The sequence below is a fragment of the Protopterus annectens genome, chromosome 13.part0 (genome assembly GCF_019279795.1).
Source record: "Protopterus annectens isolate FY-2018-M chromosome 13.part0, PAN1.0, whole genome shotgun sequence".
In the NCBI taxonomy this organism is placed as follows: Eukaryota; Metazoa; Chordata; order Ceratodontiformes; family Protopteridae; genus Protopterus; species Protopterus annectens.
The window spans coordinates 943,243,468-943,271,363 of NC_056747.1; positions in this window are offsets into that span (position 1 = coordinate 943,243,468).

Sequence of the window (27,896 nt, forward strand, 5' to 3'; positions counted from 1 at the left end):
CCTGGCACCACACCCTTTATGGAAAACACAGTACAATATTTCTACAATGCCAACTTCAGGCTTCTTATGACAACAATAGTAAATGTCAAGACACCCATGCAAATGGGCAGTACAGTTACAATCGCTGAATCATACACAATTGCATTTAATTAGAACTTACACAACTGCATGGATCATGCTACCCCAAACAGAGCCATGATGGTACCCACCAGAAAATGGATGCCACTCTGGTGGTCCACTGCCATGGACATAATGTACAACAGAAGGAGGAGACTGTTGCAATGTAGAGTACAATCCCATGAGTGGGGTAGCTCCCTGGTCAGCCTCAGTAGGAATCTGAGATCCCTTATCACATCCTCCAAAGCTAGCTACGTAAACATTACTGTGACTCATTCCAAGGACTACCACAAAGCATTCTAGAGGTATGTCACTACTCTCCATGGTGATACCCACATCTGCTCTGACATTCAGCAGTTAGGCACGAATATTACAGAACCGACTGATATTGGCAACATCCTGGCAGATAGGTTCAGTGCTAACTTTACACCCCTCTCACACCCTAAAGGGCCCAAATCTATACAGGAACAATGTAGAGTCCCTGCGGTCACAACTACATAGTTCAAAGCTGCACTCTCTAAAGCCAGGAACACAGAATCTATGTGACCGTACAACATCCCAGGCTGCGATTTACATGAACTTCAGAAAGAAATGGCTCCCCACTTGGGCACCAAATCCACTAATAGCCTTGCATCAGGCATTGTGGCCCCTGAATGGCACACAGCAACAGTTATCACACTCCACAAAGGTGGCACCACAATGGACCAGGGGAACTATTGTCCTATACGCCTGACTAGACTGTTCTGCAAGGCTATGGAACACATCATCATGAATCTCATTCACAGAGACATTGGTGGCCTCCAAACCTTTGATCCCACCCAGTTTGGATTTGTTAGGGCCAGACCATGACTCCTAAACCTGGTGGAGTCCTTTGAGACAGTTACCAAGGCAGTAGATGAGGGTAAGGAGGTCCACACAGCCTACCTTGTCCTCTCAAAGCCTTTCAGCACTGTTCCCCATTCTGGTATTGTCAACATACACATCCACCTGCACATCAACCCCTACATCACGAGATGTTATGCAAAGTGGCTCATGGACAGAACCCACACAGTGAGGGTAGCATACCCAAGTTCCTACTGTAAATCAGTTACAATTGGCATCCCCCGTCCTCGGTCATAGGGCCTCTCATGTTCAGTATATGCTTCTCTGAGGTACAGGCTAGCACAGATGGACTTACCCTGAATAGGTTTGCAGACAACTGCAAACTAGGGGCTGTGATTGATTCACCAGCTGATACAGACACCCTCCATAAGGGTGTCACTGGGATGGATACCTGTTGTCAATAGCATGGCCTCAAGCTGCATGCCACAAGGTGCATAAACATCTGCTTTGGATTACACCAATCACCCACTGACTATCACATAGGTGGTAGACCCCTACATACATAAGACATAATAAGGGATCTTAGAACTCAAGTAGATATCACCCACTACTTTGATAACCATATTGCTAAGGTGGCGTGGATATCCTTCTAGTTGGCCACCCTAATCTTTATAGGGTTTGTAGCCAGAACAAAGGCAGCCATTGTACCTCTCTACTCATGACTTATGAAACACATTAAAGGGTACAACATCCCATTTGGGATGTACTATACAAGACAACAGCAACGGCTTTAAATACCACAACATTACCACACCAAGAGAATTACTGACCTCCGAAGGATGACACATGCAGCCCAACTACAGAAACTCCAACTGTACTCATTTGCATACTGCATACTCAGAGGTGATCTCTGCTGAACATACAAGGCCCATGTCCAAAACAATATTGATGGATATTATCCACATAAGCAAAAGCCACTGAGAGCCACATGCTCTGGGATATGTACCTAAATGCAATGATGACTAGGACATGCTGGAGGGATACATTCCTGACCCGGACACTCACCATGCTTTGTTACATGATTCCTATGTACATAAGGCAGGGACCCTCACTAGTACTCTTCAAGAGATACCTCAATGGGTGGATGAGAGACAGACATGTACGCCAGGAATCACTGCAGTGGCTCTGCTATACAGAGGTGCAGGAAACAAATGGCTCTGCTGTTCACAGGCACAGGACACTAACCTAGGGAGGTGTCGCAAGTGAAAACACTGTAGTTAGGCTTACGAATGGACTTGGCCAGACAGCATAGTACCTAACTATGAACCTATGAAGCTATTACATGTCCTTTGTGCATGGATAATTGACTAGCTCTTCCATTTCAATTAGCTATCATGCTGATACACTGTCTGGAGACTACAAGTTATATGTATCCTGTTATTGTGTATTGTACATGCCAATAGACATACCTGATGTTTGCATAATATAACAGTAACACTATGTTAAATGTTAGACATATCTACCTACAATACTGTAAATTTCACATTTTTGAAACAATATCCCATAATGCAAATCATAATTGCACAGCAGAACCACCTTAGACATGTTATTCTCAGTTATACGCCCATACATATGCCTACTGTTACAGTATATCAACATATACTATCCCCTGTTATGGCACGTACTTGTTGGACAAACCCTGCCACTGATAGCGGCTGGAGTGGAATTGTTGTGTTTAAAGTCCTTATGTAGCATCCTTTGTGGGGTATGAGGTGTTTACCTTGTGGCCCACAGCAGTACACACAATTTCTACGAGTGTTACTATGCTCAACAATACATCACTACATAATACCTTTTCCCACTATATGCTTTGCGTACACTTTCATTAATACAGAACATGCACTACATACACTAACATACTGAGTGTTCTACATACCTTCTTAGTAGTCCGAGTTAACGATATCAGTCCTATTCCTTTTTCTGTTCTAATGGTTTTCTCGTATGTACATATGGTTTGAATGTATGACAAGCCATCCTTTTATATGTAGATACCAGTAACATGTGGTATCCTGCCACCAACTGGTGTTCTGGAGTAGATGATTACATGCACATCAGCTGTGCAGCTACTCCATTAGCCAATTACATGGCAACAGTGGGGTATAATTCAATACTCCACTCGGGCATTGTCTCTTTGCCCTACCTTCAAGGAAGACGGCCTGTATGTGTTGTTTGTGATGAATTGCAACAGCTATATGGAGAGACAGGGATATTTTAACTTCATGGCCCCCGTGGATTGTATGTAACGGCTAGAGGATGTAGTTCTACATGTGAGTGTAGCTGTTATATCAGCCGTCTGATACGGGATTATTGCAAACAAACCCTGTAACATTGGCGTCTGTTCCATTGGTACAACAGCAATGATTTCACATAGAGCCATTATAGTGTGTCTCTCACAAGGTATGTTAAGGCTTCTGCAGATGTCATAGAGTGAGTGGATTTTTGTGATGTTATTACAGTCTGTATTGCAATTGTTTAGGTGGGTGTACATAGCAGATGAAGGTGTGTAGGAACTGCATTTGTACATATTCCATATGTGTGTGAGGGCTCCTTCCCTAATTGAAGACCTATCATTTACTAGACTAATACTATGGTTATTGCAGGATTATTCATTAAGCCATTGTTAATTGGTTCCTATATAGCATGCAGGTGATGTTGGTCCTTCAATCCCTTTGGAAATACATCAGTATGTAATGAAATGTTGCTACATGAAAGCTGTCTCGTGTATTTCTGTCACAGATATTTGCACTCATTGGAGTTGTGTTGTTGACTGAACCTCTTTGGCTTGGGTTGCCACCTTTTCAAATGGCCATAGTGGGACATTTGCAGGACACACATCAGATTTTAGAGGCCGACACATACCCACGGTCAGTACAAAGTATAGAACTTTACATATATGCCTATATAAAAGCTTATATTCTTGTAGCGGTTTACTTGCTTATCCTGTTTCTTGTTACATGTAGGTATGTTAGATACAGATGACTACTTTATGCAACCATTACATTAACTATGGAACATGCATAATGTCTCGAGATTGTAGGACATTAGTATTTGTGCTCATTTTGGTCAGGACACAACCTCACATAGAGGGACTGCCCCTCGCAAGGTGGGACAGGTGGTAACCCTGTGTTTAGCTTATGTCCATAGCACATATTTGTAATAGTGTATTATAGCAATAACCCATGCCTGGGTGTGGGTAATGGCGAATTTACCCATGGTTGGTGTGGTTTGTTCACGAGGGCGAAGCCCGAGTGGCCAAACAAAGACAAGCGTGAATAAAACCAGCATTACCCACACCCAGGCATGGGTTATTGTTATAATATAGTCTCCATATCCTTTGTTCATAACGTTCGGTCATGGCGGAATGTGTGATTGCTATGGTCCATGTTGTGCACATATTTGAAGACTTCAACTGCTGTATACGGCATACCCATGAATTCAGGAATGCATACACTTCCAACAACCACATTACCGTTCACAGACTCCCAAACCCCACAATACTGAGCACTCAAACTCTCAACAGTCAAACTCCCGGAACTAACACAAACACAGAACTCACACACGCACACACAGACACACTGCTACCCATCCTACACTACGTATGGCCAGGTGGCCATGCCCCATACACACCCCATGTGGGTGGCTGCACCCCCCCACCACACCTACTGTAATAATCTACCTCTGAGATAGCACAAACAGACACATGAAGCAAACACACACATACACACACATTATAGTCCCATGGAAACCCACACCACACTCAGAACACACACTTACACACACTACAGCAATCAGAAACACACTTAAACACAGTACCTACCTGGATCGCAGCACCAGAAGCATTAACTAAATGTCCCTTAACATCGTGATAATAGTAGTCACAGTTCTAATGTTCCGGTACTGTGGTCTTTCAGCCTTTAAGCCTCGTGATTATGCGTGTTGGTATGTAAAGCATTCGGTATTTGGTAGTATCCTATTTATATGTACCTCCATGGTTGTGTACATGTTGTTAACCTATCTATATATTTGCATATATATGTATATCCGTATATATTGACATATATCTCTCTATCACCCTTTCTATCTCTATATTATATATATATATATATATATATATATATATATATATATATATATATATATATATATATATATGTATATAGAGAGAGAGAAAGAGAGAGAACACACCTTTTGTTGGGTACATGGTGGTATGTACTATTTCCCGAACTCCACCCTTATATATTTAACCTGTCACAATACACACCTGCTGTTGGTACATCTCAGGTAGCTTAGTGGTAGGTGATTGTGTACATGGTTGCGTGTTCTACTCCTGGCAGTGTTTGTTTTACCCCTCAGAGCAGGCGCTATTAGTACAAGGGTGAATAATGCAGATTTCAACGGTTTTGGCCATCTTTGACCATGATCTGCGCAATATTCAGCAAAGCTTAGACCTGTTTTGTGCATATCCGTGTAGTCATGTTTAAACTACACTTACCGGCACTTGCTGGTGCATACACCCGCTAACATGTGCTTAAACGTGCTCTAATGACCTGCATCCAACATTCATTATTTGGGACATCAGAATTACGTAACAGCCCTTGCAGGTCGTGGAACCGGGAACATGCACGAGACAGTCAGTGGCTTTACCACTGGGGCATCTGGGATATGTACAAGTGTTATGGTGTTTAGTATGTGGACTGTACTACAGCTGTTCCTCCATACTGCAAACAAATGTGTAACTCAGTTAGTTTACATATGGATGATACCTATTAATGGTATGTCCAAGTGATGCTTAATGGATGTGCACCAGTGAGCCACACATTGTAATGTGCTACACCTTGCCACAACCATAACTGGAGAATGCTGGGGTGACAGATAGCTGTCATGGGTACTCCCCATGCTTTGGAACTACATCCCTGATTACATTATATGGAGCCCCTCATTAACACACCAGGCAATCCTTGCAGAGTGGGTGGGGAACAGTGGTTTCACCACAGGGATCCCACAATTGGATCTGCTCCACAGAGAGACAGTTAGTTAATCAATGGGGTGGCGACAGCAGACACATTTTGGCTAGGCTGATGAATGGCCTCTGACAATCAGTCATGTACCTATTGATGTACCTAGGAACCTATACATACAGTATCAACACATGCTGTTATCTTAATTTACTTTTCAGGTGTTGACTTACCTTGTACCAAAAGCTGTTGTGTGTGCAATAGTTGAGGGCTGCCTATGTAGGATGCACACAGTAGACCACCTCTACATGACAGTTTACAGGTGGTCATGTATGTGTGCCATCCATTTTACTGTGTGTGCAGGTGGAGAAGTGTGTCAGCCCGTAGGGGCCTACACTGTCAGTGTATGTGCTATGCGTTCCCTCTTTGCCAAGGCATGGGCATATTGGGCATGCCTCCGTTTGCCTACTGGGGCTGGCACAGGGTGTTCATGGTCTGAATCCCTCTGTGCCTGTGATGCCCTTGGCAATTGTGGTGTGCTGTGAGGGCCTTCACCATTATATCCCTGCTGCAGCTGTTTCCGCAGGAACATATTATGTAGCATGGCACATACTATGAAGATGTGGGCACACGTGCCTGGAGAGTACTGCAAGGCTCCACCAGATATGTCCAAGCAATGGAACCATGATTTCAGCATCCCAAACACATGCTCTATGATTATTCTGGTTTGTGCGTGTGCCTCATTATGGCGTTCTTGCATGTGTGTGTGTGCCTTTCTGATGGGAGTCATCATCCACAGCTCCAGTGCGTAGCCAGCATCCCCCACTAGGTGGCCATATGGGATGTCCCCCTTGACAAATACCTGGTACAGCTGTGAGGCATGTCAGATGTGGGAGTCATGGTAGCTTCCAGGGCTGCCAGCACACACATCCGTGATAATGCCCTGGGCATTGCACATGACCTGACAGTTGATGGAGTGGTATCCCTTGCGGTTTATGTAGCGCCTACCATGCTCACTGGGTGGTGACTTGATATGTATGTGTGTGCAGTCTATTGCATCCATTACCTCCGGGTAGTGTGCCACATGGTGGTAGAGGTGCATATTGCTGGCCAACTCCTCCTGAGTTCGGGGGAAGTATATATGCTCATTGGCATGTGGTAATATGGCATCCAGGAACTGGTGGAGTACTCTGGATGCTGATGCCTGTGAGATCCCCATGATATCTCCAGTTGGCCTTTGAAACGTACCTGTGGCTATTATTCTCTAGCTTACACATGCCTTCATGTCCACTGGGATGGGTTCCCCTCTGTTGTTTCTGGCTCTGAGGCTCAATGATTTGCTGTATGATGTCCCTGTCCACCCTGTAATGCTCTACTATCTCCAGATAATTTAGCCCTTGATAGGTTACCCTTGGTCTGAACACTCTTCTCCTCCTCCGGGGCCTGAGGTGGTTGTCAGCATCATCCTCCACACCACCTTCAGTCTCCAACACATGGTGATGAATCACAGCTATGGCAGCTCCCAACAAGTACATTGTAAAAGTTCTCCGTCTGTTTACACCGATGGTGCAGTGTTTGGGAATACACGAATGTGTGTATGTGTGAGGTGCCTTCACACTTTATACTATTGTGCTTTGGACACTGATGATGTCATAGAGTGTGTATGTACAATCAGAGCTGCAGGGTATCTTACTTATGTGTTTTACCGCAGGTACTGCTATTGTGGTGCCTTTGGTGTTGAATTACATTTAGCTGCCATGGATCACCTCTTGCCCTTGCCTTCACTTTTCATAACGATTCCACTCCCATTGTCAGGCATGCATCCAGCAGCCTGCTTTCTTGTTTTGCACTTTCTCAACCCAGGATTGTGTTGTGAAATGTGTTCTATAGCCGATCTACTGCAGGTTTGCTTTGCTCTGCGGTGACAGTTCTCTTTTCTTTGCAATCCGGCACCTCCCCTATCCTGTTCTGCAGGTTGCTACTAGCAGCCTTCTTAGCTACCCTCAATGGCCCACTGTGAGTTAATAGGTGTTAATTACTCAGTTGTACTCCAATTACCCTACTGCGGCATTTCCTTATTGTCTTCCTGTAACCTTGCTGTTTCAGCTGTGTTGTGTGCCCCGTGCAGCTGTTTACTGGGTTTCGCACACATTATCATCCACGTACACATGCGCTTTCAGTCACCATGTGTGCTGTCAGCTAAGCAAAGCTATGGCTACATCCACACCCCTATCCTGTGGCTTTGCTTAGCAATGGGCAACCCGGATTAACAATGCTCCAATGTGCTTACAGCTACGGTGGCACACCCCACTGCTGCTGTCATGTATACCTCTAGGCCACTCCTTGGTGTTGTACCACTGCACCATATGGTACATCCTTAGGCTGGCGGGATGTTTGCGATTCAGTATTACTTGCCTCATTTGTATGGCATTGACTACTAATTCATAGTTACCACACCTAACACTGTCACAGACCCTTAGCAACCCTTGCACCTTGCTTGTGGTGTAGCATGCATACCTTTGACTATTATGGCGAAATCATGATTTGTGTTACATTGCAATTTTATGACATCTGTATATATTTTCCTTGTGTTCCCATTTGCAAACACATGCCCTGTGGTTGTACTTTGCATTAGTGTGGCCATGACATTAAATGTTATTTTTTATGTGTTGTGCATGTTTTTTTTATGCCATTGGCTGTATATTTAGCCATTGGCATATGTTAACTTTGTAATACTTATATTTGGTCCGCTTTCATGGCTCCGATGTTCTGTTTGGGAAAATGTAAACAGTTTTTTTTTGGTTTACATTTCTGTATGCTTAGGCTACACCTGCACCACTTTGTGAATCGCTATGTACCTTCATTTGCATGCTGCACTACTGCACATGGGGTGATTAGCATACATGAGCTGAGAGCTGCGCAGATCTGGCGTACACTGGTAGTGCACGTGGAATTGGATCATACCTGAATCGCTCGGCGGCCATATTTGGCGTTATACCACCTACGCTGCGCCTGCTCCTGGCGCAAGCTTCATGAATCCCGAGGACAGTGCTAAAATAGAGTTTTCATTGCCTCGACTTAGAAAAGTTGCATTTAAATAATGTATTGAACTAAACTGTATAGCAGAAGTAAAAGGAAACTTCACAAAGGTCAAATTTACATATAAAATGAAGTAATTTATACAGCAAAAACATTTTTAAATTTAATTTGGAGAAAAGCTGCTAATATATTGATATTCTGTTTTGAAATAAATTCATGACAATGTTGACATAGGATGGGTCATATTAAGATCCCATCACTGTATTATATCTTTTGCAGATAAACTTGAGAATCCTAACAAAAAGTGTTATTTGGAAGAGAGAGCAAACCATAACAAGTCCATTAAATAATGTACCTCAGGACTACAGCCTAAAAAAAAATAATCCAATGCCTCCAGCCCATGATGATGCTGAATACTTGTGTGAAGGTAGAGTGCATCAACAATAATGCAGTAGGATTCATGTATACAAGAAATACACCCAATGACATAAATAAATAATCAGCGTGTCTTTTAATGATGACTGGTTTACAAACATAATGCTTACTACGTGAATTATCAGTGTCCCTACATTCATGACATAATTATCAAAACGCAACGTTATGAGTCACCCTGGAGATTTATTTTCATTTTAGTTACATATTAAGACAATAAAAGTTAAGCATGCTCTTGATACATGGTAATATGTTGGTTTATATTAAGTAAAACATATCACTACCCTTATCAGTTATTCAAATATATATTACTTTCAGACTGTTGTAAGCATCACGTTACCTTTTTATTTTTTTAGAATTTATTAAATCATAAAAATACTGTTGAGATGTATGCAAAAAAAAAATACCACTGACATCATATCTTTTTGACTGGAGAACAAACATGTTGACATAGATTTTAATACAAATCTTAACACTGATATTCAGAGCTGAACAATTCCTCTATTTGCTAATACATAAATTAATACCTCTCACAAAACAGACACTTAACAATATTTTTTATATTTTTATTAGAGCTAAAGTAAATTCCATACTTAATGAGTTCTCCCTTATGTCGCTGAGGAATTTGTACCCTTATGCCATAGTGTTAGATAGTCTACTTTTTTATCTGCATGCCACAACCTCTGAAATATGGAAGCCAGACTTTCATATTTCAAAGCTTATCTCTCATATCCTGAAATGCGTTTGTCCTATGATACTATGTCATAGAAAAAAATGTAAATCATTTGCATTTTTAATGTTTCTTTAATGTTTGTTTTCTGCAGATTAAGAAAAATGAGTTGAACTTAGTAAGCAAAACACAAATAACATCCCCATGAGGGAGATTTCACCTCTAATGTCTGACTGCTTAAATATACTAACTCTATAGTCACACTTCTGTGGAGAAAAGAGGAACTCATATACAAGGGTGAAAACAACACTGCATGGATTATGAGCTTTCATTCAATTAATTTAATAGAGCACATGGTTGAGGAAAGACAACTGCATAGAATTCAGACTAGGTCTAAGAATGGCTGACCAGTTAGTTGTTGGCCACATGAAGTATAACCTTCTATGTCAAGATTAATAACAACCATATATAGTAACTGGAGTACTGATTGCTGATATCAGACATTAATACTGCTGTCCTACAGATGCCCTCTGATTCATCTTTATCAGCAAGCAGTTGGTGCAAAATGTAGAAAGAGTAATGGATGAATTGCTAATCCATCAAGCACGAGACTTTCACACACACAAACGTGTGTGCACACAGCATTATGCGTAAGCAAGCACATACACATGTATGTGCACACACATACACATGCACACACATATGAACATTTATGCGCATGCATACATACACACACACACACACACACACACACACACACACACACACACACACACACACACACACACACACACACACACACACACACACACACACACACACTCACACAAAACCACACTCAAAATCACATGGAATGCATACATTTGGACAATTTAGAGAATCTCCAAGTTACATAAAAACATTTCTTTGTGAGCTAGAAAGAAACTGGAGCAATCAAAGAAAACTCATGCAGATACAAGGGGACATGCAGACTCTGCACAGAAGGTACTCCTACTAGAAAATGAACTGGAGAAGGGAGAGATGTGAGGAAGCAGTGTTAACCACTGCATCGCTGTCACCTTACCGTTTAACACTTAACAAAAAGTGTACATGATTTAAAGTGACAATGAACCATACACACCAGAAGTAATATATGTATATGCAAACTAAAAAATATGTAGTGATATCTATAAGGTTTTGAAGCATAGAGTATGTAGTGTTCAAACATCTAGTCCACTGGAGTTAAAAGTAAAAACAGAAATATTTCAAACTGCCTGTAGTTTCTTATGAGAATGCATTTTAAAAATATTAGTGTTAAATATATTGCCCTCTTTTTTTCCTGACAAACTATACTATAGGCTTCTGTTTATGGAAAAGTAATCTGTGAATTATATACAAAATGCTCTGTGGTATAGATTTATATAAAAAATAGACTAAAAAAAAGTGTAATAAAAAAGTTATTTCTTTTTGTAAAGTTCAAGTGTACATTTGGAATTATTTCTCAAAATTTCTAGCCATAGCTTTCTTTTACTCATACAACTCATGCATTAACAATAGCATTATTCTTTTTCTTGGTGGGTTTCTTGGAAATGACCACCACATAAAGCAGAAAACAAATGTATTCCAGTCTGCTTTCATTTAAAATATTTCCTTGTATAAAACATTAAACAGCTTGTTTACAATTGTTGAAGGTTTCCAGCTGGCACAAACAGAAAAATAAATACCCCCGAGGCTTGAGCTTTAAAACACACTGACCTAATCTGAATTATTTTAAAGTTTGAACGTAACACTTTAGTATGTGTTGGCACCTTGTATTTGCCTGTATACATGTGACACTTAAATGTGAGATAGAAGAACTTCTTATAGTTTATCTTCTAAATGATGTGGATACATTAGTGAAGGGGTGGGATTGGGGTTTCATGTCTTAAAATATATGAATTCACATGCAATGTAATTAATAAGTTAATGAAAATAAAGCTAAAGACCATAGAGTCTGCCCATGTGACACAACTATGTAATATGGATGGGTTACTGGAGACCCAATAGGAAGCCAGAACTGAACAAATAAGGAACGGTCATCCTACAGGTGTGGGCAGACTTTGGTACCTGACAGATCCTCTGGAAGAAGGTGAGAGATCATCATGAAAGTTAAATATTATAATTTAGAAGTGTGCACCAGTGACATTTTATTGCATAGTGAGGCAATGAGGAAACCTCACCTCTTCTGGAATACTATAGACATTATTTAAGAAAAGAAACTATTACTTTTCTTAAATAATGGCATAGTATAATCATGGTATAATATAAAAGACATCTCTAACATCAACATGACATCACCTAACAGAACCCTTCTCAGATGGATAAGTTGCTTCAGCTATTTAAAAACCTCATCCCAAATGCCTCACAACCTTTTAATCCTTCATTCTCCTACCTCACTCCACAGTTATTGGCCCCCCCACAATCTCATTCTCAGGATCTATATCCTCCTCCCAAACATTCCCAAATTCTTCTCCCCTTCCTTCCCTTGCCCTCAGGGATCATCCAACAGATGCTAGCATTCAAACGCATGATTTTCCACCCCCTTCTACTTCACTCATATTACATTAGAAGAAGTAATGGAGCTACTTAAAATCTAGTTTGGTTCAAATATTTTGCTGTCGCTCCAATTACTTAACCAATAGACCATATTAAATGGCAACCAACACTTCACTACTGACTCATTTTCATCAGTTGTCCCACAAGGATCATAAACAATATAAGCATCGCTATCCCCTACCTCCATAGTGCAATATGCAGATGTCAGCTTACTGTACGGCTCATTCATCTCCCCTCAAAGACCTGGAAACAAAACGATAAAGTGGTTTTGAGTTAATCTATACCTATTTTATCAAAAATAAACATCAACTAAAGCAACCAAATCCACTATGTAACGTGGGACTATCCCAAAAGCTTAGATCTGTCACTAACCATTACAAACCTAGGGAACAATAACATTCTACAGTAGTCCTCATTTTGGCACATTGGACTACATCTGGATCCCACACTGATCTTCTCATTCAGACTGATTACAAAGTTGACAATGATAGCTGACAACAAGTTCTCATCAATTTAAGGTATATTTCTCTGTCTCAAACCATCTAACCATTGAATGTAGGAGAGCATTTTGCCAAAGGAGTGCTTATTACAAGGCATGAGTATGGGCTACCCCTAATTGCTTGAAATTTCCATCCAACACAAAAATCTGGCAGACCACCCTGAACAAAATATGACGATTCATCACTCTTTCCCCAAGCAGGGTACATGACTGCATCTCTGTGCAGAAAGCCACTTGGATCCCAATTACATCCAACAGTACATTTCTTCTTTCTTGTCTCAATTTTAAAATATTAAATTGCAGTTAGTGCTTCCCACTTTCCAATAAACTTCAGGTCAGATAGCTAGAATACAGATTTAAAGAAAACATAGTAGACTATATGTTTCTAGAGAAATCACAACTGCTGTTCTCAAAAAGCCTTCTACAAAGTTATTCTAGCAGATGGGAAACAGCTGCCTAAAGAGCTGAGAGCTGAAACACAGTACCCTGCCTTCAGAGCAAACCTTAAAGGGCAACTTCATAAAGGTAACTACTGCACCTATATCAGAGATACTAGTTAGTTGTATCTTCACTTTTCAAGCTTGTCTAAACTAAGCTCACTATACTGTTTTCAACTTATGATGTAATTCATGGTTCTATAAGTTTTTTGAACCATGCTTTCTCCAGGTCTTTTCTCTCCCAAACTTTCCTTACTCAGTCCTTAATTCACTCCTTCTCTTAATTTATCCCCCTTTCTATCTCATCTGTATTGGATATTTACTTTCATGACTCATTTTCCTTATCTGCCATCTCCTTTTTCTCTAGTTTGCAAACTCACTATTGTCATACCTTTATATTTATAGCCATACTATATTTCATGAATGGAGTTTATGTAAAGTCTATATCTGCAACAGATGATTGCTTAATCAATTCAGTGTCACCTTAGCTTAGCTCAGTTGTACCTGAAAAAGTCACCTGACCAGTGCACTTACTTGGTTAACAAATTTAAATAAATATATAAAAACAAATAGCTGAGCACATGCTGAGAGTAGCATTGTTGCATGCTAGGCTTAGTAAGGAAGAACAGAAATTAATACATTGGCTGTGCATTTTACAGTTACCTGGCACACAGCTACCATGGGGCCATAGCTCTCAGCCTCTTAATCCAAGAAATCTGGACAAAGCTTAAAATAATAGGAGAGGAAAAGCCCAAAAATATGGACAGATTTTAAATAGTGCTCTTATAAACTTAGAAAGTTGGCAGAATAATAGAATGTGTGTTAGCATGCATTTTCTGAATGATATGAAGTCTGAAACTCAAATGTCATTATTTTGTGACTTCAGCCCTCAGTGATTTGGCAGAAAACCACAAATTGTATGAGAAACAGACAAAAATATGAGGCAAAAATCTGGATAGTCTGTGAAAATCTGGATAGTTGAGAAGTATACATGGGGCCACCAGGATCTTTCTTGAGCCCAAATACTTATTTGCAGATTACTTCAAGGGAAAACAATAGAAGGTGACACAGTCAGTGCAGAGGACCCATCTGACGTGGAGTGAAACTGGCTTACCCAAATGTCCACTAGGAGATAGATCATATAGTATCATATGTTAACAGTCAAACAGCAGAAGACAACAGCACTGAGAAAGTCTACCATCCTGTAGTGGAATGAAAGAAAATATCGAGATACAGGTGCACATCTACATTTTATCTGTATACTAAACAATGGATGGAAAAAACAACCTGCATGCACATATAAGCTTTATCTCTGCAATTAAAAACTACTAGCATTCAGCACAAAAATATTTGTATAATGTTTTTGGAAAAACCTTGCATCCTGGTCTTACTTCTGTATGTTAAATAATAATGAACACCATAAAGGTTTAAAATCTGGACTTAACCCAAGTATCTAGAAACAAAGTTCCTGTTTTGCATCACTCTTCTTTATAAAAATATTTTCATATTTCCTTCTCATCCTCTCCCTTAGGATATGGTGTAGCTTTCTTTTTCCATCACAAACTGCTTGACGATTCAGCTCATTGCACACTTGCATAAATTGATAACACAAGAATGATACTTGTATGTGGACATAATAATTTGATGAGAATCCACTATCAGTCACTCACTTAGATAATGAAAGACCATCTAGATCAATTGGGCTAAATATATTAGCATCTGTATCTGTTAGGAATCTCATACCAGTGGAAAAAAAATCATCTGATTTCTTGTAACAATGTTCTGTTTCATATTTCTGCTGACGATGAATATCTGTTGTCCTACAGGTCTGTTTTTATCATGTTTCTCTTTTATTAGCAAATTTAATAATTAAATTGAATATTTAAATTATAGTTTTCTTCATTTTCACATAAATGTATTTCATCTCCTTGTATACAATGTAGTATAAGGGTTTAAGATATCCCCTAAATGCAGAAATTCATCAATGTCTTATAGGTAAATTAAAATATTTGCATTAATTATAGCACTACATTTTATTTTTGACATACCTTTGTCAACACCCTTTCCAGTTGTTATAAGGAAAAGTCTGTAATGCCAGAACATATATATAGCTAGAACATATATATCCTTTATTTATTAGTAGCCTTGTTAGTTGCTTTACTGCCAAATCAGATTTTCTTCACTGTTTGTTAGAATCAATGGCGCAATGCTTTTATATAGTTACATGAACACGTGTCTCATTTTGTCTGAATTAAGTTGCTTCTAAGTGAAAACCTGAATTTGGCTGCTTCTATTTTACAAAAATAAAGACATTTTGCAGGCTTCTTTTTTTCTCCATTCTTCTTCAAAATGAAATGTTTTATAATGCAGTAAATTTTTAACTTTATGTTGTATTCAATATTAGTCCTACACAAAATACTTCTTGACTAAACATTTGGCAACAGTCCTAAGCAGTACAATTTCTGAAAAATTTTCTGCATGTTGGATTGGAAAGGAACAGGAAGAAGCACTTAGTCACATGTCAGAGGGTGAGACTAGAAAAGAAAATTAACAAAGGAACAAATAACGGTGAATTCGAGCACGTCTTGGGCTTCACTTAGTTTGAGACTAGTAATTGGACTTCCTGGAATTATAAAAAAAAAAAAAAAAGAAAGAAAAACAAAACACAAACAGAGAACGGTGTATTTTGAAAATGACTGTAATCCTTCAAGTTTTTTTTTTTTTGCAGAGGGAAGTACCTTTGTTCTCCACAGCTGTGCTACTTATATATTGTATACTCCAAGACACACTGATCTCAGAATTAATATATGTAATTCTGTGCTCATTCAGTCTCACTACAATAATGAGTCTCAGAATTAAACGTGTCTGGGCAGTATTATTATTATGTAAGCACACTGGGTAAGAAGTTGATGTGATACAAGCACTGGGTAAGAAGTGATGGATGGGCATTGCTGGAATCACAGAAACACTGGCATAACAGAGTTTAATCTAGGTCAGTTCCTGCCCTGCACAATATCCCAATCTAGAATTAAAAACCAAAAAACAAAACAAAAAAAGTGTTCTGTCTAAAACACATTTCAGAAAATGTGGCAAAGAGCCAAAGAACTATAGTAACACTGTGCTACAGTCAATAACAACAACAACAACACACACACACACACACACATACACACACACACACACACACACACACACACACACACACACACACACACACACACAAACACACACACACAGACACACACTTCAACCAAATCATTTAAGTAGCCATGACTGAGATCTTCATGATTTTCTCATTGGGATTTGCTGAAAAGGGGCTCAATTCAATCGCATGCAGTTGCAGGGACTATTGGCAGTTTTACACAACTGCTCAACAACAGTGATTGCTGCTGTCAACTTCTTTGTTCAAGAAATAGGGTCAGGCAAAATAATGGGATGTTAAAGGTCCGAATTCAGGAGCAATTTTTTTAAATATTAATGTACTTCACTTAAAAAAAGCTAAATAAAATAGCAGGTTTTCCATTAACATGCATTTTTATGAACAATAAGAACTAAAACACTGTATAGTCTGGAATTATTGACTCACTGTGATCTTCAGTGATTTACTAGAGTATGAATTTTATGAGGAAATGAGCAAAAATATAGGGCATAATCAGGGACATTCTGCAAAATCAGATGCAGTTGATAGGTATGACTGTACCATTGACTTACAGGGGCTGATCAGTACCCCGTTTACAGTGCTAATTATCCTCCTTAACAGCCTGCACCCAAGGCAACTGCCACCTTTGCCCTACCTGAGGTATAGTTTTGGCCCAATGGAAAGAGGGGTGGGGCACACAGGTGCATGGATATAGGCTGTTCAGGAATGAAATAGAGGGAGAGATGGAGGTGAAGTAGAGATCTGCACAAGAAAGTTAGCAAAGTCCAAGATAACAAAGGAGGATGAACATCATGCCACAAAGGGGTAGGGAGCCATACTGGTCACACTCAGGGTAAGCATACAGGTGTGGAGATATTGATTTGCTGATGCAGACTATCTGCCACAAGGTATGTAGTGAGCATGACAGGGTATGACAACAAATAAAAAATGGGCAAGGAGAAGATTTAATGTTTAATGGGCAAACTGGGAGATTCTCAAGTTCCTGGATACAGAAGGGATGGGATATGGGTTATGCCTTTGACCATTAGGGTCTCCAGTAAGTGCTGTAGAACTGTAGCAGAAAGGACAGAATAATGGATGCAGTGTTAGCTAAAGTGGGAGGTATCAGCAATGCAACGGTGAAGGCCATTAGCCAGCAAAGACCTACCATTTGATTTAAAGTGAGGGGTAGGTAAGAAAACAAATACAAAGATGATGTGGTATGTTTGGATTTGGCATGGTTTATTTTATAACTGTGGGCTAGGATCACATATGAGTTATGAATCTGGAGATAGAATGGGCAAGGGGGATAAACAAGCTATGAGCATAGACCAGGAATGGGATACAAAGGACTAAAGACAAAGATTCGAGGAAGAGGTAAAAAGGGGAAAAGACATGGCTGGTATGGTTAAACTGAAATGTAAGTTTAGTGATTAAAACAAAAAATGAGACTAAGAGACATGGAAAGGAAAAGATTGACAGATGACTGAACAAGGAAGCAAGCAGAAGGAAGGATGATAACAGAGGTGGAGGCTGTAAGGAAGCAGGTCAAGAGGGAGCAGACAGAAAGAGTCCTATTGTACATTCAAGAACTGGGAGTGTGATCTAGGACTTCAAGAAAGTAAGTGTAATTTTGGGAAATATCTATACTAACTCTGAAATTACAGTATCATGGAGTATTCTCTCTCTTCTTCAAGATACCTTGATCCTGTAGTTAGTATATATATAAGTAATGGGAGTAAAGGGGTTTGCAGGGGCACTTGCTCTCCCTGAAAAATATGCTTTAAATGTGTAATAGTGACTTTTGAAGTTCACTTTTACTTCTGTTAAGTCACACTTACATTTTCATAGCTTCAGGGTTTACATTATTTAATGTTTTAATGTTTCGTGATGGCTCATGATCTCATGAGAGGCAATGTCAAACCATTCTCCATGGGAACCATATCCAAAAGATGATGTTCCCAAATCAATTATCCACAAGGTTTTTGAAAATATGCAGGTTATCTCAATAACATTGGAAACATATTTCATCTTCTCCCAGCTGTACACTGAAATAATTTTCTTTCCTTTGCTCTGGCATGTTGGTACTTCTTATTATTGAGTAACTGTTTCTAGTATTCTTGTTATAATTGAATAAGTAATAGTCAAGGTATGCTCAGTGAATGCATCATATTCATTGATTAGTACTAGGCTATTTGTCATTGTGGACCATTTTAAGCCTAGCCAAGTACCCCATGTGAGAATCAAACCCTGCATCTTGTGTCTGCAAGGTAAACACTTTAACCATTCTGCCATCCATCCTCGCACCCATTTTTGTGAACATTTATACATCTTTATCAACCTCCCCTAAATGAATGACAATGAGCAGAATGCAAACTTACACAGCCATTCACAGTGAAACCTCTGACCAGCTCAGGAACACACCAGGACTCAAGTTGCAGACATTACATATTCCTTCAGTTCTTGACTCAGCATTAGGTTTTGCTAGGAATGGCTGTGTTCATAGCCATTTCTTTGTACAACAGAGGCTACGGTGTGGATTTTTAGAATATAAATTTAAACTACGCAGTTGGTCTTTGTTTTTTAAGCTTCCTTACTGACCAGTTATGTATTGTATAATATTTTTGAACCAGTTCTAATCTTATAATATCATTGGCACATTATGAATAGAAACCCACTCCATATTCCAGTATTCATCTCATTATACTGTCCTTACTCCTAGTGGAGATGGAATTAAAAAGAAGCTTTTTATTAATGTCAGTACTCTTTCTAACTATATTACTCACATAATGTCTAAATCTTAAATCGTATGTAATCCGAATTCCTAAGTCTTCATAATAAACTCACTTCAAAACAGTGTCATTCTTTAGGTCATATGGCTGCTTAACATTTTTCTTCTCAGCACACATAGCCCTGCATTTCTTATACTTAGAGGCTACATTATTTGACAAAGGCCATCAGTAAAGTTCATCAGTACATTTCTGCATGGAAGCCTGATCTTATATAGAATTCACCATGACATTTAATTTGGCAACATTGACAAATCTGGATATCTGACACTTGTTAGTAGTGTGCAAGGTAGACATAAATATATTAAAGAGAAAAGGGTCCAATACTGGTCCCTGTGGAACATCTCTTTGTACGTTTTACTCCAGAGATTCAATACCTTCAGACTTTACTTAGGCTCCCTGCCATCTAACCAATTTGTGATCCATCTAATTAGGTAAGAATAAAAGCCCACTCTGAAGTACTGCAGTAGCAGAACTATCAGGAATTGAGTTAAAAGCCTTGGCCAAATTTAAGAATGTCTGCTGGATTATTTGCTTCTAGTGCTAGAACCACATCAGGGTAAAAGGATGTTAAGTTTGTAGTACTTGACTGACCCTGTGGAAACCCCTGTTGGAATACATTACTGTACTGTTCATAGTTTGAGGCTTGCAAATATTTTATCAGCAGTTTCTCAAATCTTTTCCTTATGATGATTTTAAGACTGCTCACTGTATACATTTTAGTGTCATTGATTACATCTCTTTTACAGATGGGTAACACATGATCCTGCTTCCACATTTCTGGAACATAACTACTTCCTAAGCTTTACTAAAACAAATATAATAATAGTGATTATATGAAATTGATGATTCTACTCAAGAACAACCAATTTAAACCATCCAGGCTTGTTACAGTAACTTTACTTATTTTGTAATGTGCCTTTAATTTATTTATTTTCAGTTTGTGGACAGTTATTTCCAGGTATTATAGTAACTTCTTGCATGTAATTATCACCCATGCCATTAGCACTTCCAAAGGTTTTAGCAAATATAGCAACCACTTCCCAAGTTCACTTATTAATCCATCATTGTTTAAAAATTATGTTTGTCCCAAACATTTTTCAACTTTTCCTGATATCTTTTTTAGAAAAAATTCCTGTTGTCAGGTGAAAACTTGGACACAATGTACCTATTTTGCATAGCTACTAGCTAGTATCTTATAGTATTTTTTACTTATTCGTAATCCATCTTTTGTTTTTATACCTAGGGTAAGTAAACCTTTATTATACCGGGGGGGGGGGGGCTTTTAACTTTAGCTTTGCAAGATATCGTGATTTGAGTAAAACAAGCAAACTGAGTAACGTAAAATGTTTAATATGACAAAGCTTTCAGGTCAAAAGTAAACCTTCATCAGTGTTAACATCATTTCCTACTACAAAATATTTAAATAACTTTAATTAAATCACAGCCAATCACAAACAACAATCAATTATTTTGGCTGTGATTTAATTAAAATTATTTAAATATTTTGTAGTAGGAAATGGTGTTAACACTGATGAAGGGTTACTTTTGACCTGAAAGCTTTGTCATATTAAACATTTTACATTACTCAGTTTGCTTGTTTTACTGTTTTACTTTGTGAGCTGTTTAACTTAAGTTTGTGTTATAATTAATATATCTGTACATATCCAGACTAATCTCATACTATACCCCAAATACCCTCTCTTAAGAGCTAATTCCTGCTCTGTCTGTGTCTTTTTAGATCAAGGCCTACCCTTGGCAAAAACATATCTTATCCTAACAGAGATAATTTAAATACCTAGTTAAATTCTTCTGCATATAATTCTAAAGCATCCTACCTAAGGCAGGCAACAAGTATTGTTTAAACTGTGAGCATTACTGTACTGTTGAAACTTGGAGTATGCATTTGTTTAACAATTACTTTCTAGTTACTAATGAAGTCTTGTACATAAAGTCTAAAATATCTTATCTGATGCTTGTAACATGTTTTTTGTATAAACTGTGAAGATTCTTGAACTGTTTAAAATTTGTAGTATTTAACTGTATAACAACTAGTACCTGTATGTTAGTAGTCTAGTAATCTCTTGGAGCTTATCTCCCCGGGAGTCTACTGAAAATGGACATAATCCAGTTAGACTATCCCGGTCAACAAATGTAAAATAAAATAAATAATAAAATATCTCGATGTGACACATAAACTTCAACAAGCATCACTATTCGATAGAAAAAATGATAACAGTTATTAGCTACAGTTTTTCCAACAGATTCTCCAGCTTGGTTGCAGTTTACTAATTACACATTTACTGCACAATAATCTGCATCATAATATATTTTTTACAGACAACGTGATTCTCTCGACTATATGTTGAAATCTCTATCTTAAAACTGTCTTAAGGGAGGGTCTGATATAACCTTTATCACCTTTGGGGTACATTCCATATCAAGAATAAAAAGAATGCAAAATAAAACAGTTTCCTTTAGAAATTCATTTACAAGCACCCCACCAGACATTCAGAACAAAACTGTCTGAATAGTGGTAGTGTTAGAGAAAATGGTTTCCTAAGGTGAGGTACAGAGGTAGGGTTAGGTTAGCATGCATTAGTAAGGTGGGCAACAGGCACACAAGGCTGACAAACTTAGCATGTGTGTGTGTGTGTGTGTGTGTGTGTGTGTGTGTGTGTGTGTGTGTGTGTGTGTGTGTGTCTATACACATATGTGTGTATATAAATTATATACATTATATAAAGTATATATATGTGGTATATCAACTGGCAGGGTTACACTTGTAGGTATAGGGGAGAAAAATAAGCTTGGAGTATGAATCACTGCAAGAATGAACCTTAAGAAATGTAATGAGAGGGTAGTGGCTGCATCAAGCATGACTTTGGGATACACGGAGGGGGAAAAATATGATGCTGACATCCTACAGAACGTTAGTACAGCCATGCCTGTGATACCATATGCAGTTATGGAAACCGCATCTGCAGTACTATGTGCAATTTCTATGGATGTACAGCTATAAGGATACAGAGGTGTTGGAGGTAGTGTAAAACAAAAGTAGCCAACATCATCTAAGGGAGGGACACCTGGGATATTAGCAGAGACTGCTTGAGATTCTTAAGTATAATATATCTATTTAAAAAAGTGAACAGATGGCAAGATCTGGATGTACAAAAAGATGAAAGGCCTTGGTACATACACGAGATTCACATAAAAATGGTAAGGGCAAGAATGAGAGATTGAAGGCACCATTTATATGGGTTACCAAAACTTGAGAAATAATACACGCTGAATCTACTTCTTTATCTCTCTTTCTCTGTGAACGTCTGTACACATACACAGACACACACACACACACACACACATATACACACACACACACACACACACACACACACACACACACACACACACATTTAGCATATGAGTGTGTGTGCGTGTGTGTGTGTGTGTGTGTGTGTGTGTGTGTGTGTGTGTGTGTGTGTGTGTATGTGTGTGCGTGTATACAATACAGACAATACAAAGATAAGAGCAGTGGCTATATCCTTTCACATACCCCATTCACTTAGGATTACTGACTGCCTACAGAGGTGAGGTAGAGCATTTGTCTTAAATGTTACATTTGTCATTTATATTCCTATATTTTGTACATTATATTTAGCAGGTTATCATACTGTATTTAATATATTAGGTGATATATTTTTCAATTCCTTGCAAAGTGAGGCATTGTTTCCTTCCAGATTCATTAGTCACTATACCTCCTCCCGTTGTTATCAGTTACTTTCAGCCTGTGTTCTGGTCTTACTTCTGCTCATGATGTTACTGATCTGCAGAGAATTCTGTACCTGTCCTGCCTCTGGTTATCGAGTACTCCTTGTCATAGACTTTATTCTGCAGCCAGTCATTTCATTTTTATTTTTATGTATTTGTGTATAGATGTATAAGTTTCAGTACTGTCAACCATCCTTGGACAACAATTTCAGTGCTGTAGAATAAGGTCATTAACTTTCCAACAGTTCAGGTTGTAATAGCTGTGTTTAAGGGTTAGTGCTTTACTTACAGATTTTGCATTTAACAAATTCAGTTTGTTTAATAATGTTAGATTAATGAGTACACTTAACCTTTGTTTTGTAAAAGCTGCCTAAATCTGTCTTGTGTGTTCATGCATGCATGGAGAGAGTGACTGCAGCACTTCGGATAAGGGGCTTGCTTCTCTCCTCTTCTGCCCCACCAACCCCTGCCACCCCAGGGGCTTATTTTTTTATTTACTTGCATAACTACTCTTTCTGATATGCATACTAACATCCTGCAAGCAGGTCAGTTACTCTAGACAGCATAACATTTAATAAAAATTCTTAAGTACAAACTTCCAGCTTTTACGCTGTAACACCCTGCAACTACAGTCCCATGCTTTAATGAAAGAAGTTCTGCTACATTTCTTCCCTGTCTATCTCATTTTATTGTATTTATATAAAAAAGTAATTAATACTGTGACCCCATTCGCTTAATACCTATAACTACTAACATCTTATTTTTCTAGACCTAGCATACCCCTATTAATAACCACTACCTCATTATGATGGGTAAACCTCACAAAATGCACACACACACTGTGATGGCAACATTCCTACTATAATCATACAAGCAAGTAGCACACATTCTCCTGCTATGCCTACAGTTACTCACCTGTGGTGCCGACAGTTACTCACCTGTGGCCGTGAAAGTAGTAATTATGCTGCTGCTATTTTCTGGAGACGTTTCATTCAACCCAGCCCGTCTAAAACCAGCAATTGCAAAACACCTGTAGCATAAATTTTAAATGGGCTGAATCTGAAACATGGCTGCAGTAGTACAATCCTAATGTGTTAGTCATTACTGAATCTTGTCTAAATGTAAGTTCGCATGAACCCCATCTAATCTATCTCATCTAAATACTCAGAACAGCACTAGATTCCATGACAAATGCCCTGGTACTAGACACAGAGGGGTTATTTACTTTGGTGAGAAATAACTAGAGTGTTGAGCCAGTTCATCTCGAAAAGCAATTGTAAGACAGACAGTGACCCCATCTGGACACTCAGTCAGACAACCTTATCTGGTTACACCAAAATCTATATTGATAAAAACTTTTGATGCCATATTAGAAAATGTCTCCAGATTTGCAAAGCACAATAAATTAATCATTATGAGTAATCTCAATCTCAACTTTTTCAAGCCCCCTGAAACCTAAACTCACATCTCTGATTCTGTCTAAGAATCTGACCCATTTGATTACTAAAGGTACCAGGCTGCACAATCTTACTGTGAACTCTCCCTTGTGGATATTGTACTAACAATTGTTTCTGATAAATTTCATTCTTTACAAGCTACCAAACTTTCTTAGGGATCAAAATTTAACTTTGTCTATCTGGCAAGTAAATGCCTCCAACCACCCACCAAACTATACCAGAGGGAGAACTAGATCAACATTTATATAAGATACATGCTTTTAATAGCCCCAAAGAGGCTCCATCTACTTTCCTTAACATGTTATTTCCCATTCAAAAGAAACTATACCCAATAAAAACTAAGAGGCTAAAAGCACATAATGTGCCCTGGTTAATACCATGAATTGCTCAGTTGTTAAAAAGCAGAGACCTTTAGTGGAAATAAAGAAAAAAGACCCTTACAGCACAGAAAAATACAAAATCTGTAACAGCCTGACAAAAGCCACCAAAATCAATAGAAACAAAGCTAAATTTGACTATTGTTCCCTTCCTAACTCCATTCTCTCAATCTCGTCCACTAACCACTTTAAGCCATCACTTAAAGCTTATCTAAAAAAATAAGTGGCTATGTTCCTGTACTAACCCCTCATGAATGCTCTGATATATCACAGTATACCTCAACCATATCCAACTTATTCCCCTGTGTTTAATCTTTTATTCCTACTGGCCTGTCTTAACCTTATAGCTTGACATAAGTCATACTTTACAAATAGTACTAGCTAAGTTCAAAGCCTAGGTTTTGTTGTCATGTTGTAACAAATTTGTATTTTCTTATCTATGCGACATTTAGTTTACTTTATACGTTATTGATTATTGTAATTCATGCATTAAAATTTACTGTTACTCATGGAGCTTTTCTTCCCTGGTCTCTGCTGTAAAAGGACCTGTGTCCAGTTGAACTTTCCTGGTAAACAAATGTTAAATACATAACTAAATAAATAAATATTGTTGAAATATGCAAAGATGTCACCTAGAAAATCCAAAACTTTTGTGGAATAATATAAAAATAATAACTAACCACAAGATCTTTAAACTGAATTTGAATATGTCAAATTTCACTCCAAACACTTTACAAGGGAAACAGCATGGCATAACCAGCCCTCAACCAAGTCACCTCAAGTTCAATCAAGTCTCCAGTCCTCTAGCAGGTGAACCCATACACACCTGCCTGGAATACCTTTACTTTTACTTTAAGGAAATGTCAAAGACACAGGTTCTGCTTAGCAAAATAATACCTCTCTATTCTAAGAACTGTTTCTATGTTATTCACCTCCCTCCTTAAATTAGGTTGTATTGCCCATATTGTGTAACCTATAACTGACTGTTATATTCATTCCAAACCTATTTAAACAAGTCATCAAAATTCCTCTTCCCAAAACATCCCCTAAAGCTGCAGCTAATTACTGACAAAGAGACAACCTTGAACCAATATCAAAGCTGCTGTAAAAATCATATATAATCATATCTTGGAATGTATTACACAATACATCCTGTCTGATAGACAGCAAAACTTTAGACCTAAATACAGTACTTCTACAGTTAATTTTTATCTTACCAAAAGCCTGTTTTCAGCTTTTTAGAAAGGACAACTGGCAGGAACTGTGTTCATTAACCCAAAAAATTGCGTGTGTGGACCATAATATCCTCCTACTACAATGTACGAATTACAGATTTTCTGTTGAGGTTTGTTGCTGCTTCAAAGATAACCTTAGTATCAGAAACTTCAGTTCCCACCCATACTTGTTGTCCAGGAATATGGCTGTACCACAGAGCTCTGTTGTTTGTCCTCTCTTGTTTTCATTACTCATCAACAATCTCCAGTGGGACCTACCTAACTTGGACCTTATTCTTAATACTGATGGTATTGATCGCTAGGGCATCACCCTCATTTAACTAGGGCATCACCCTCATTTAAATAGGGGATCACCCTCATTTAAATAGGGCAGCACCCTCATTTAAATAGGGCATCACCCTCATTTAAACAAATTCAAGATGCATTACAAAATTACTTTCAATTTCTCTTGAACTAGTTACATTATAATAAACTAGCATTAAACGAAACAAAATTATTTATTTATTTATATTTATGTCCATTTGTTTACCGGGAAGGTGCAAATGGGTAAACAAACCTGTTTTCAGCGGAAGCCCAGGTAGAAAGGATCCATACGAAATAATAATAGTAGTACGTATACAATATATAGAATGCTTAGGTAACATTTAGCAGCATTACATACAAAGTTCCATAAGAAGTATTTATAGTAGTACCATACAATATACAGAATGCTTGGGTAACATTAGCAGCATGTGAGGATAAATAAAGGTGATCATTATGAAATAAACAAATATTTTTAAGCAACATAGTTAGTACTGGGTGATGTACAGTATATTAAATATAATTATATGCCTTTTGTCATAAGAAGAGTTTGTTTGTGTTTTTTGGCTTTTCCCGGTTAGGGGTCGCCACAGCGGAACTCCGGTCCGCTAATGATTGGTAGTGGATTTTTACGTACCGGGTTACCAGTCCTGATGCACAACCTTCAATGAAGGCACACCCCATTCACGTATGCCTCTACACAGAAGACGTGCTAGCTGAGAATCGAACGGGACAACATCTTGCTATGAGGTGACAACGCTACCACAGCACCACCACCACAGTTCTTTTGTCATAAGAAGAGTAAAAGGCAGAAAAAAAGAGAAAAAAGTTAGTAACTGATATGTATGTGCACATAGGTGTGGTAGTTTAAGAATGATATAGCCTGGGGAATAGCAGAGGCATAGTCAGGAGTCAATCAGGAATAGTTTTAATTTATCTTTGAAGATATGTACATTGTTGAGAAGGCTGACTGGAAGGGAAATTTGAGTTCCAGGATTTTGAGATACAGTTGAAGTAAAAAGCATTTCTTGCTTAGTTGTGAGCTTTGTGAACCGAGAGGCAATGTTTGTAAGTAGAGCCGAGAGCTGTATTGATACAGTGGAATTGTAGTACACTGCTTGGGGCAGGACAATTTTTAGGGTGAAAGACTTATCTGTGTGCTAATTGAAGTTGAGAGTAGGTGATGAGATGAGGTAGCTCAAGCCAATTCAGGTGCCTGAGGG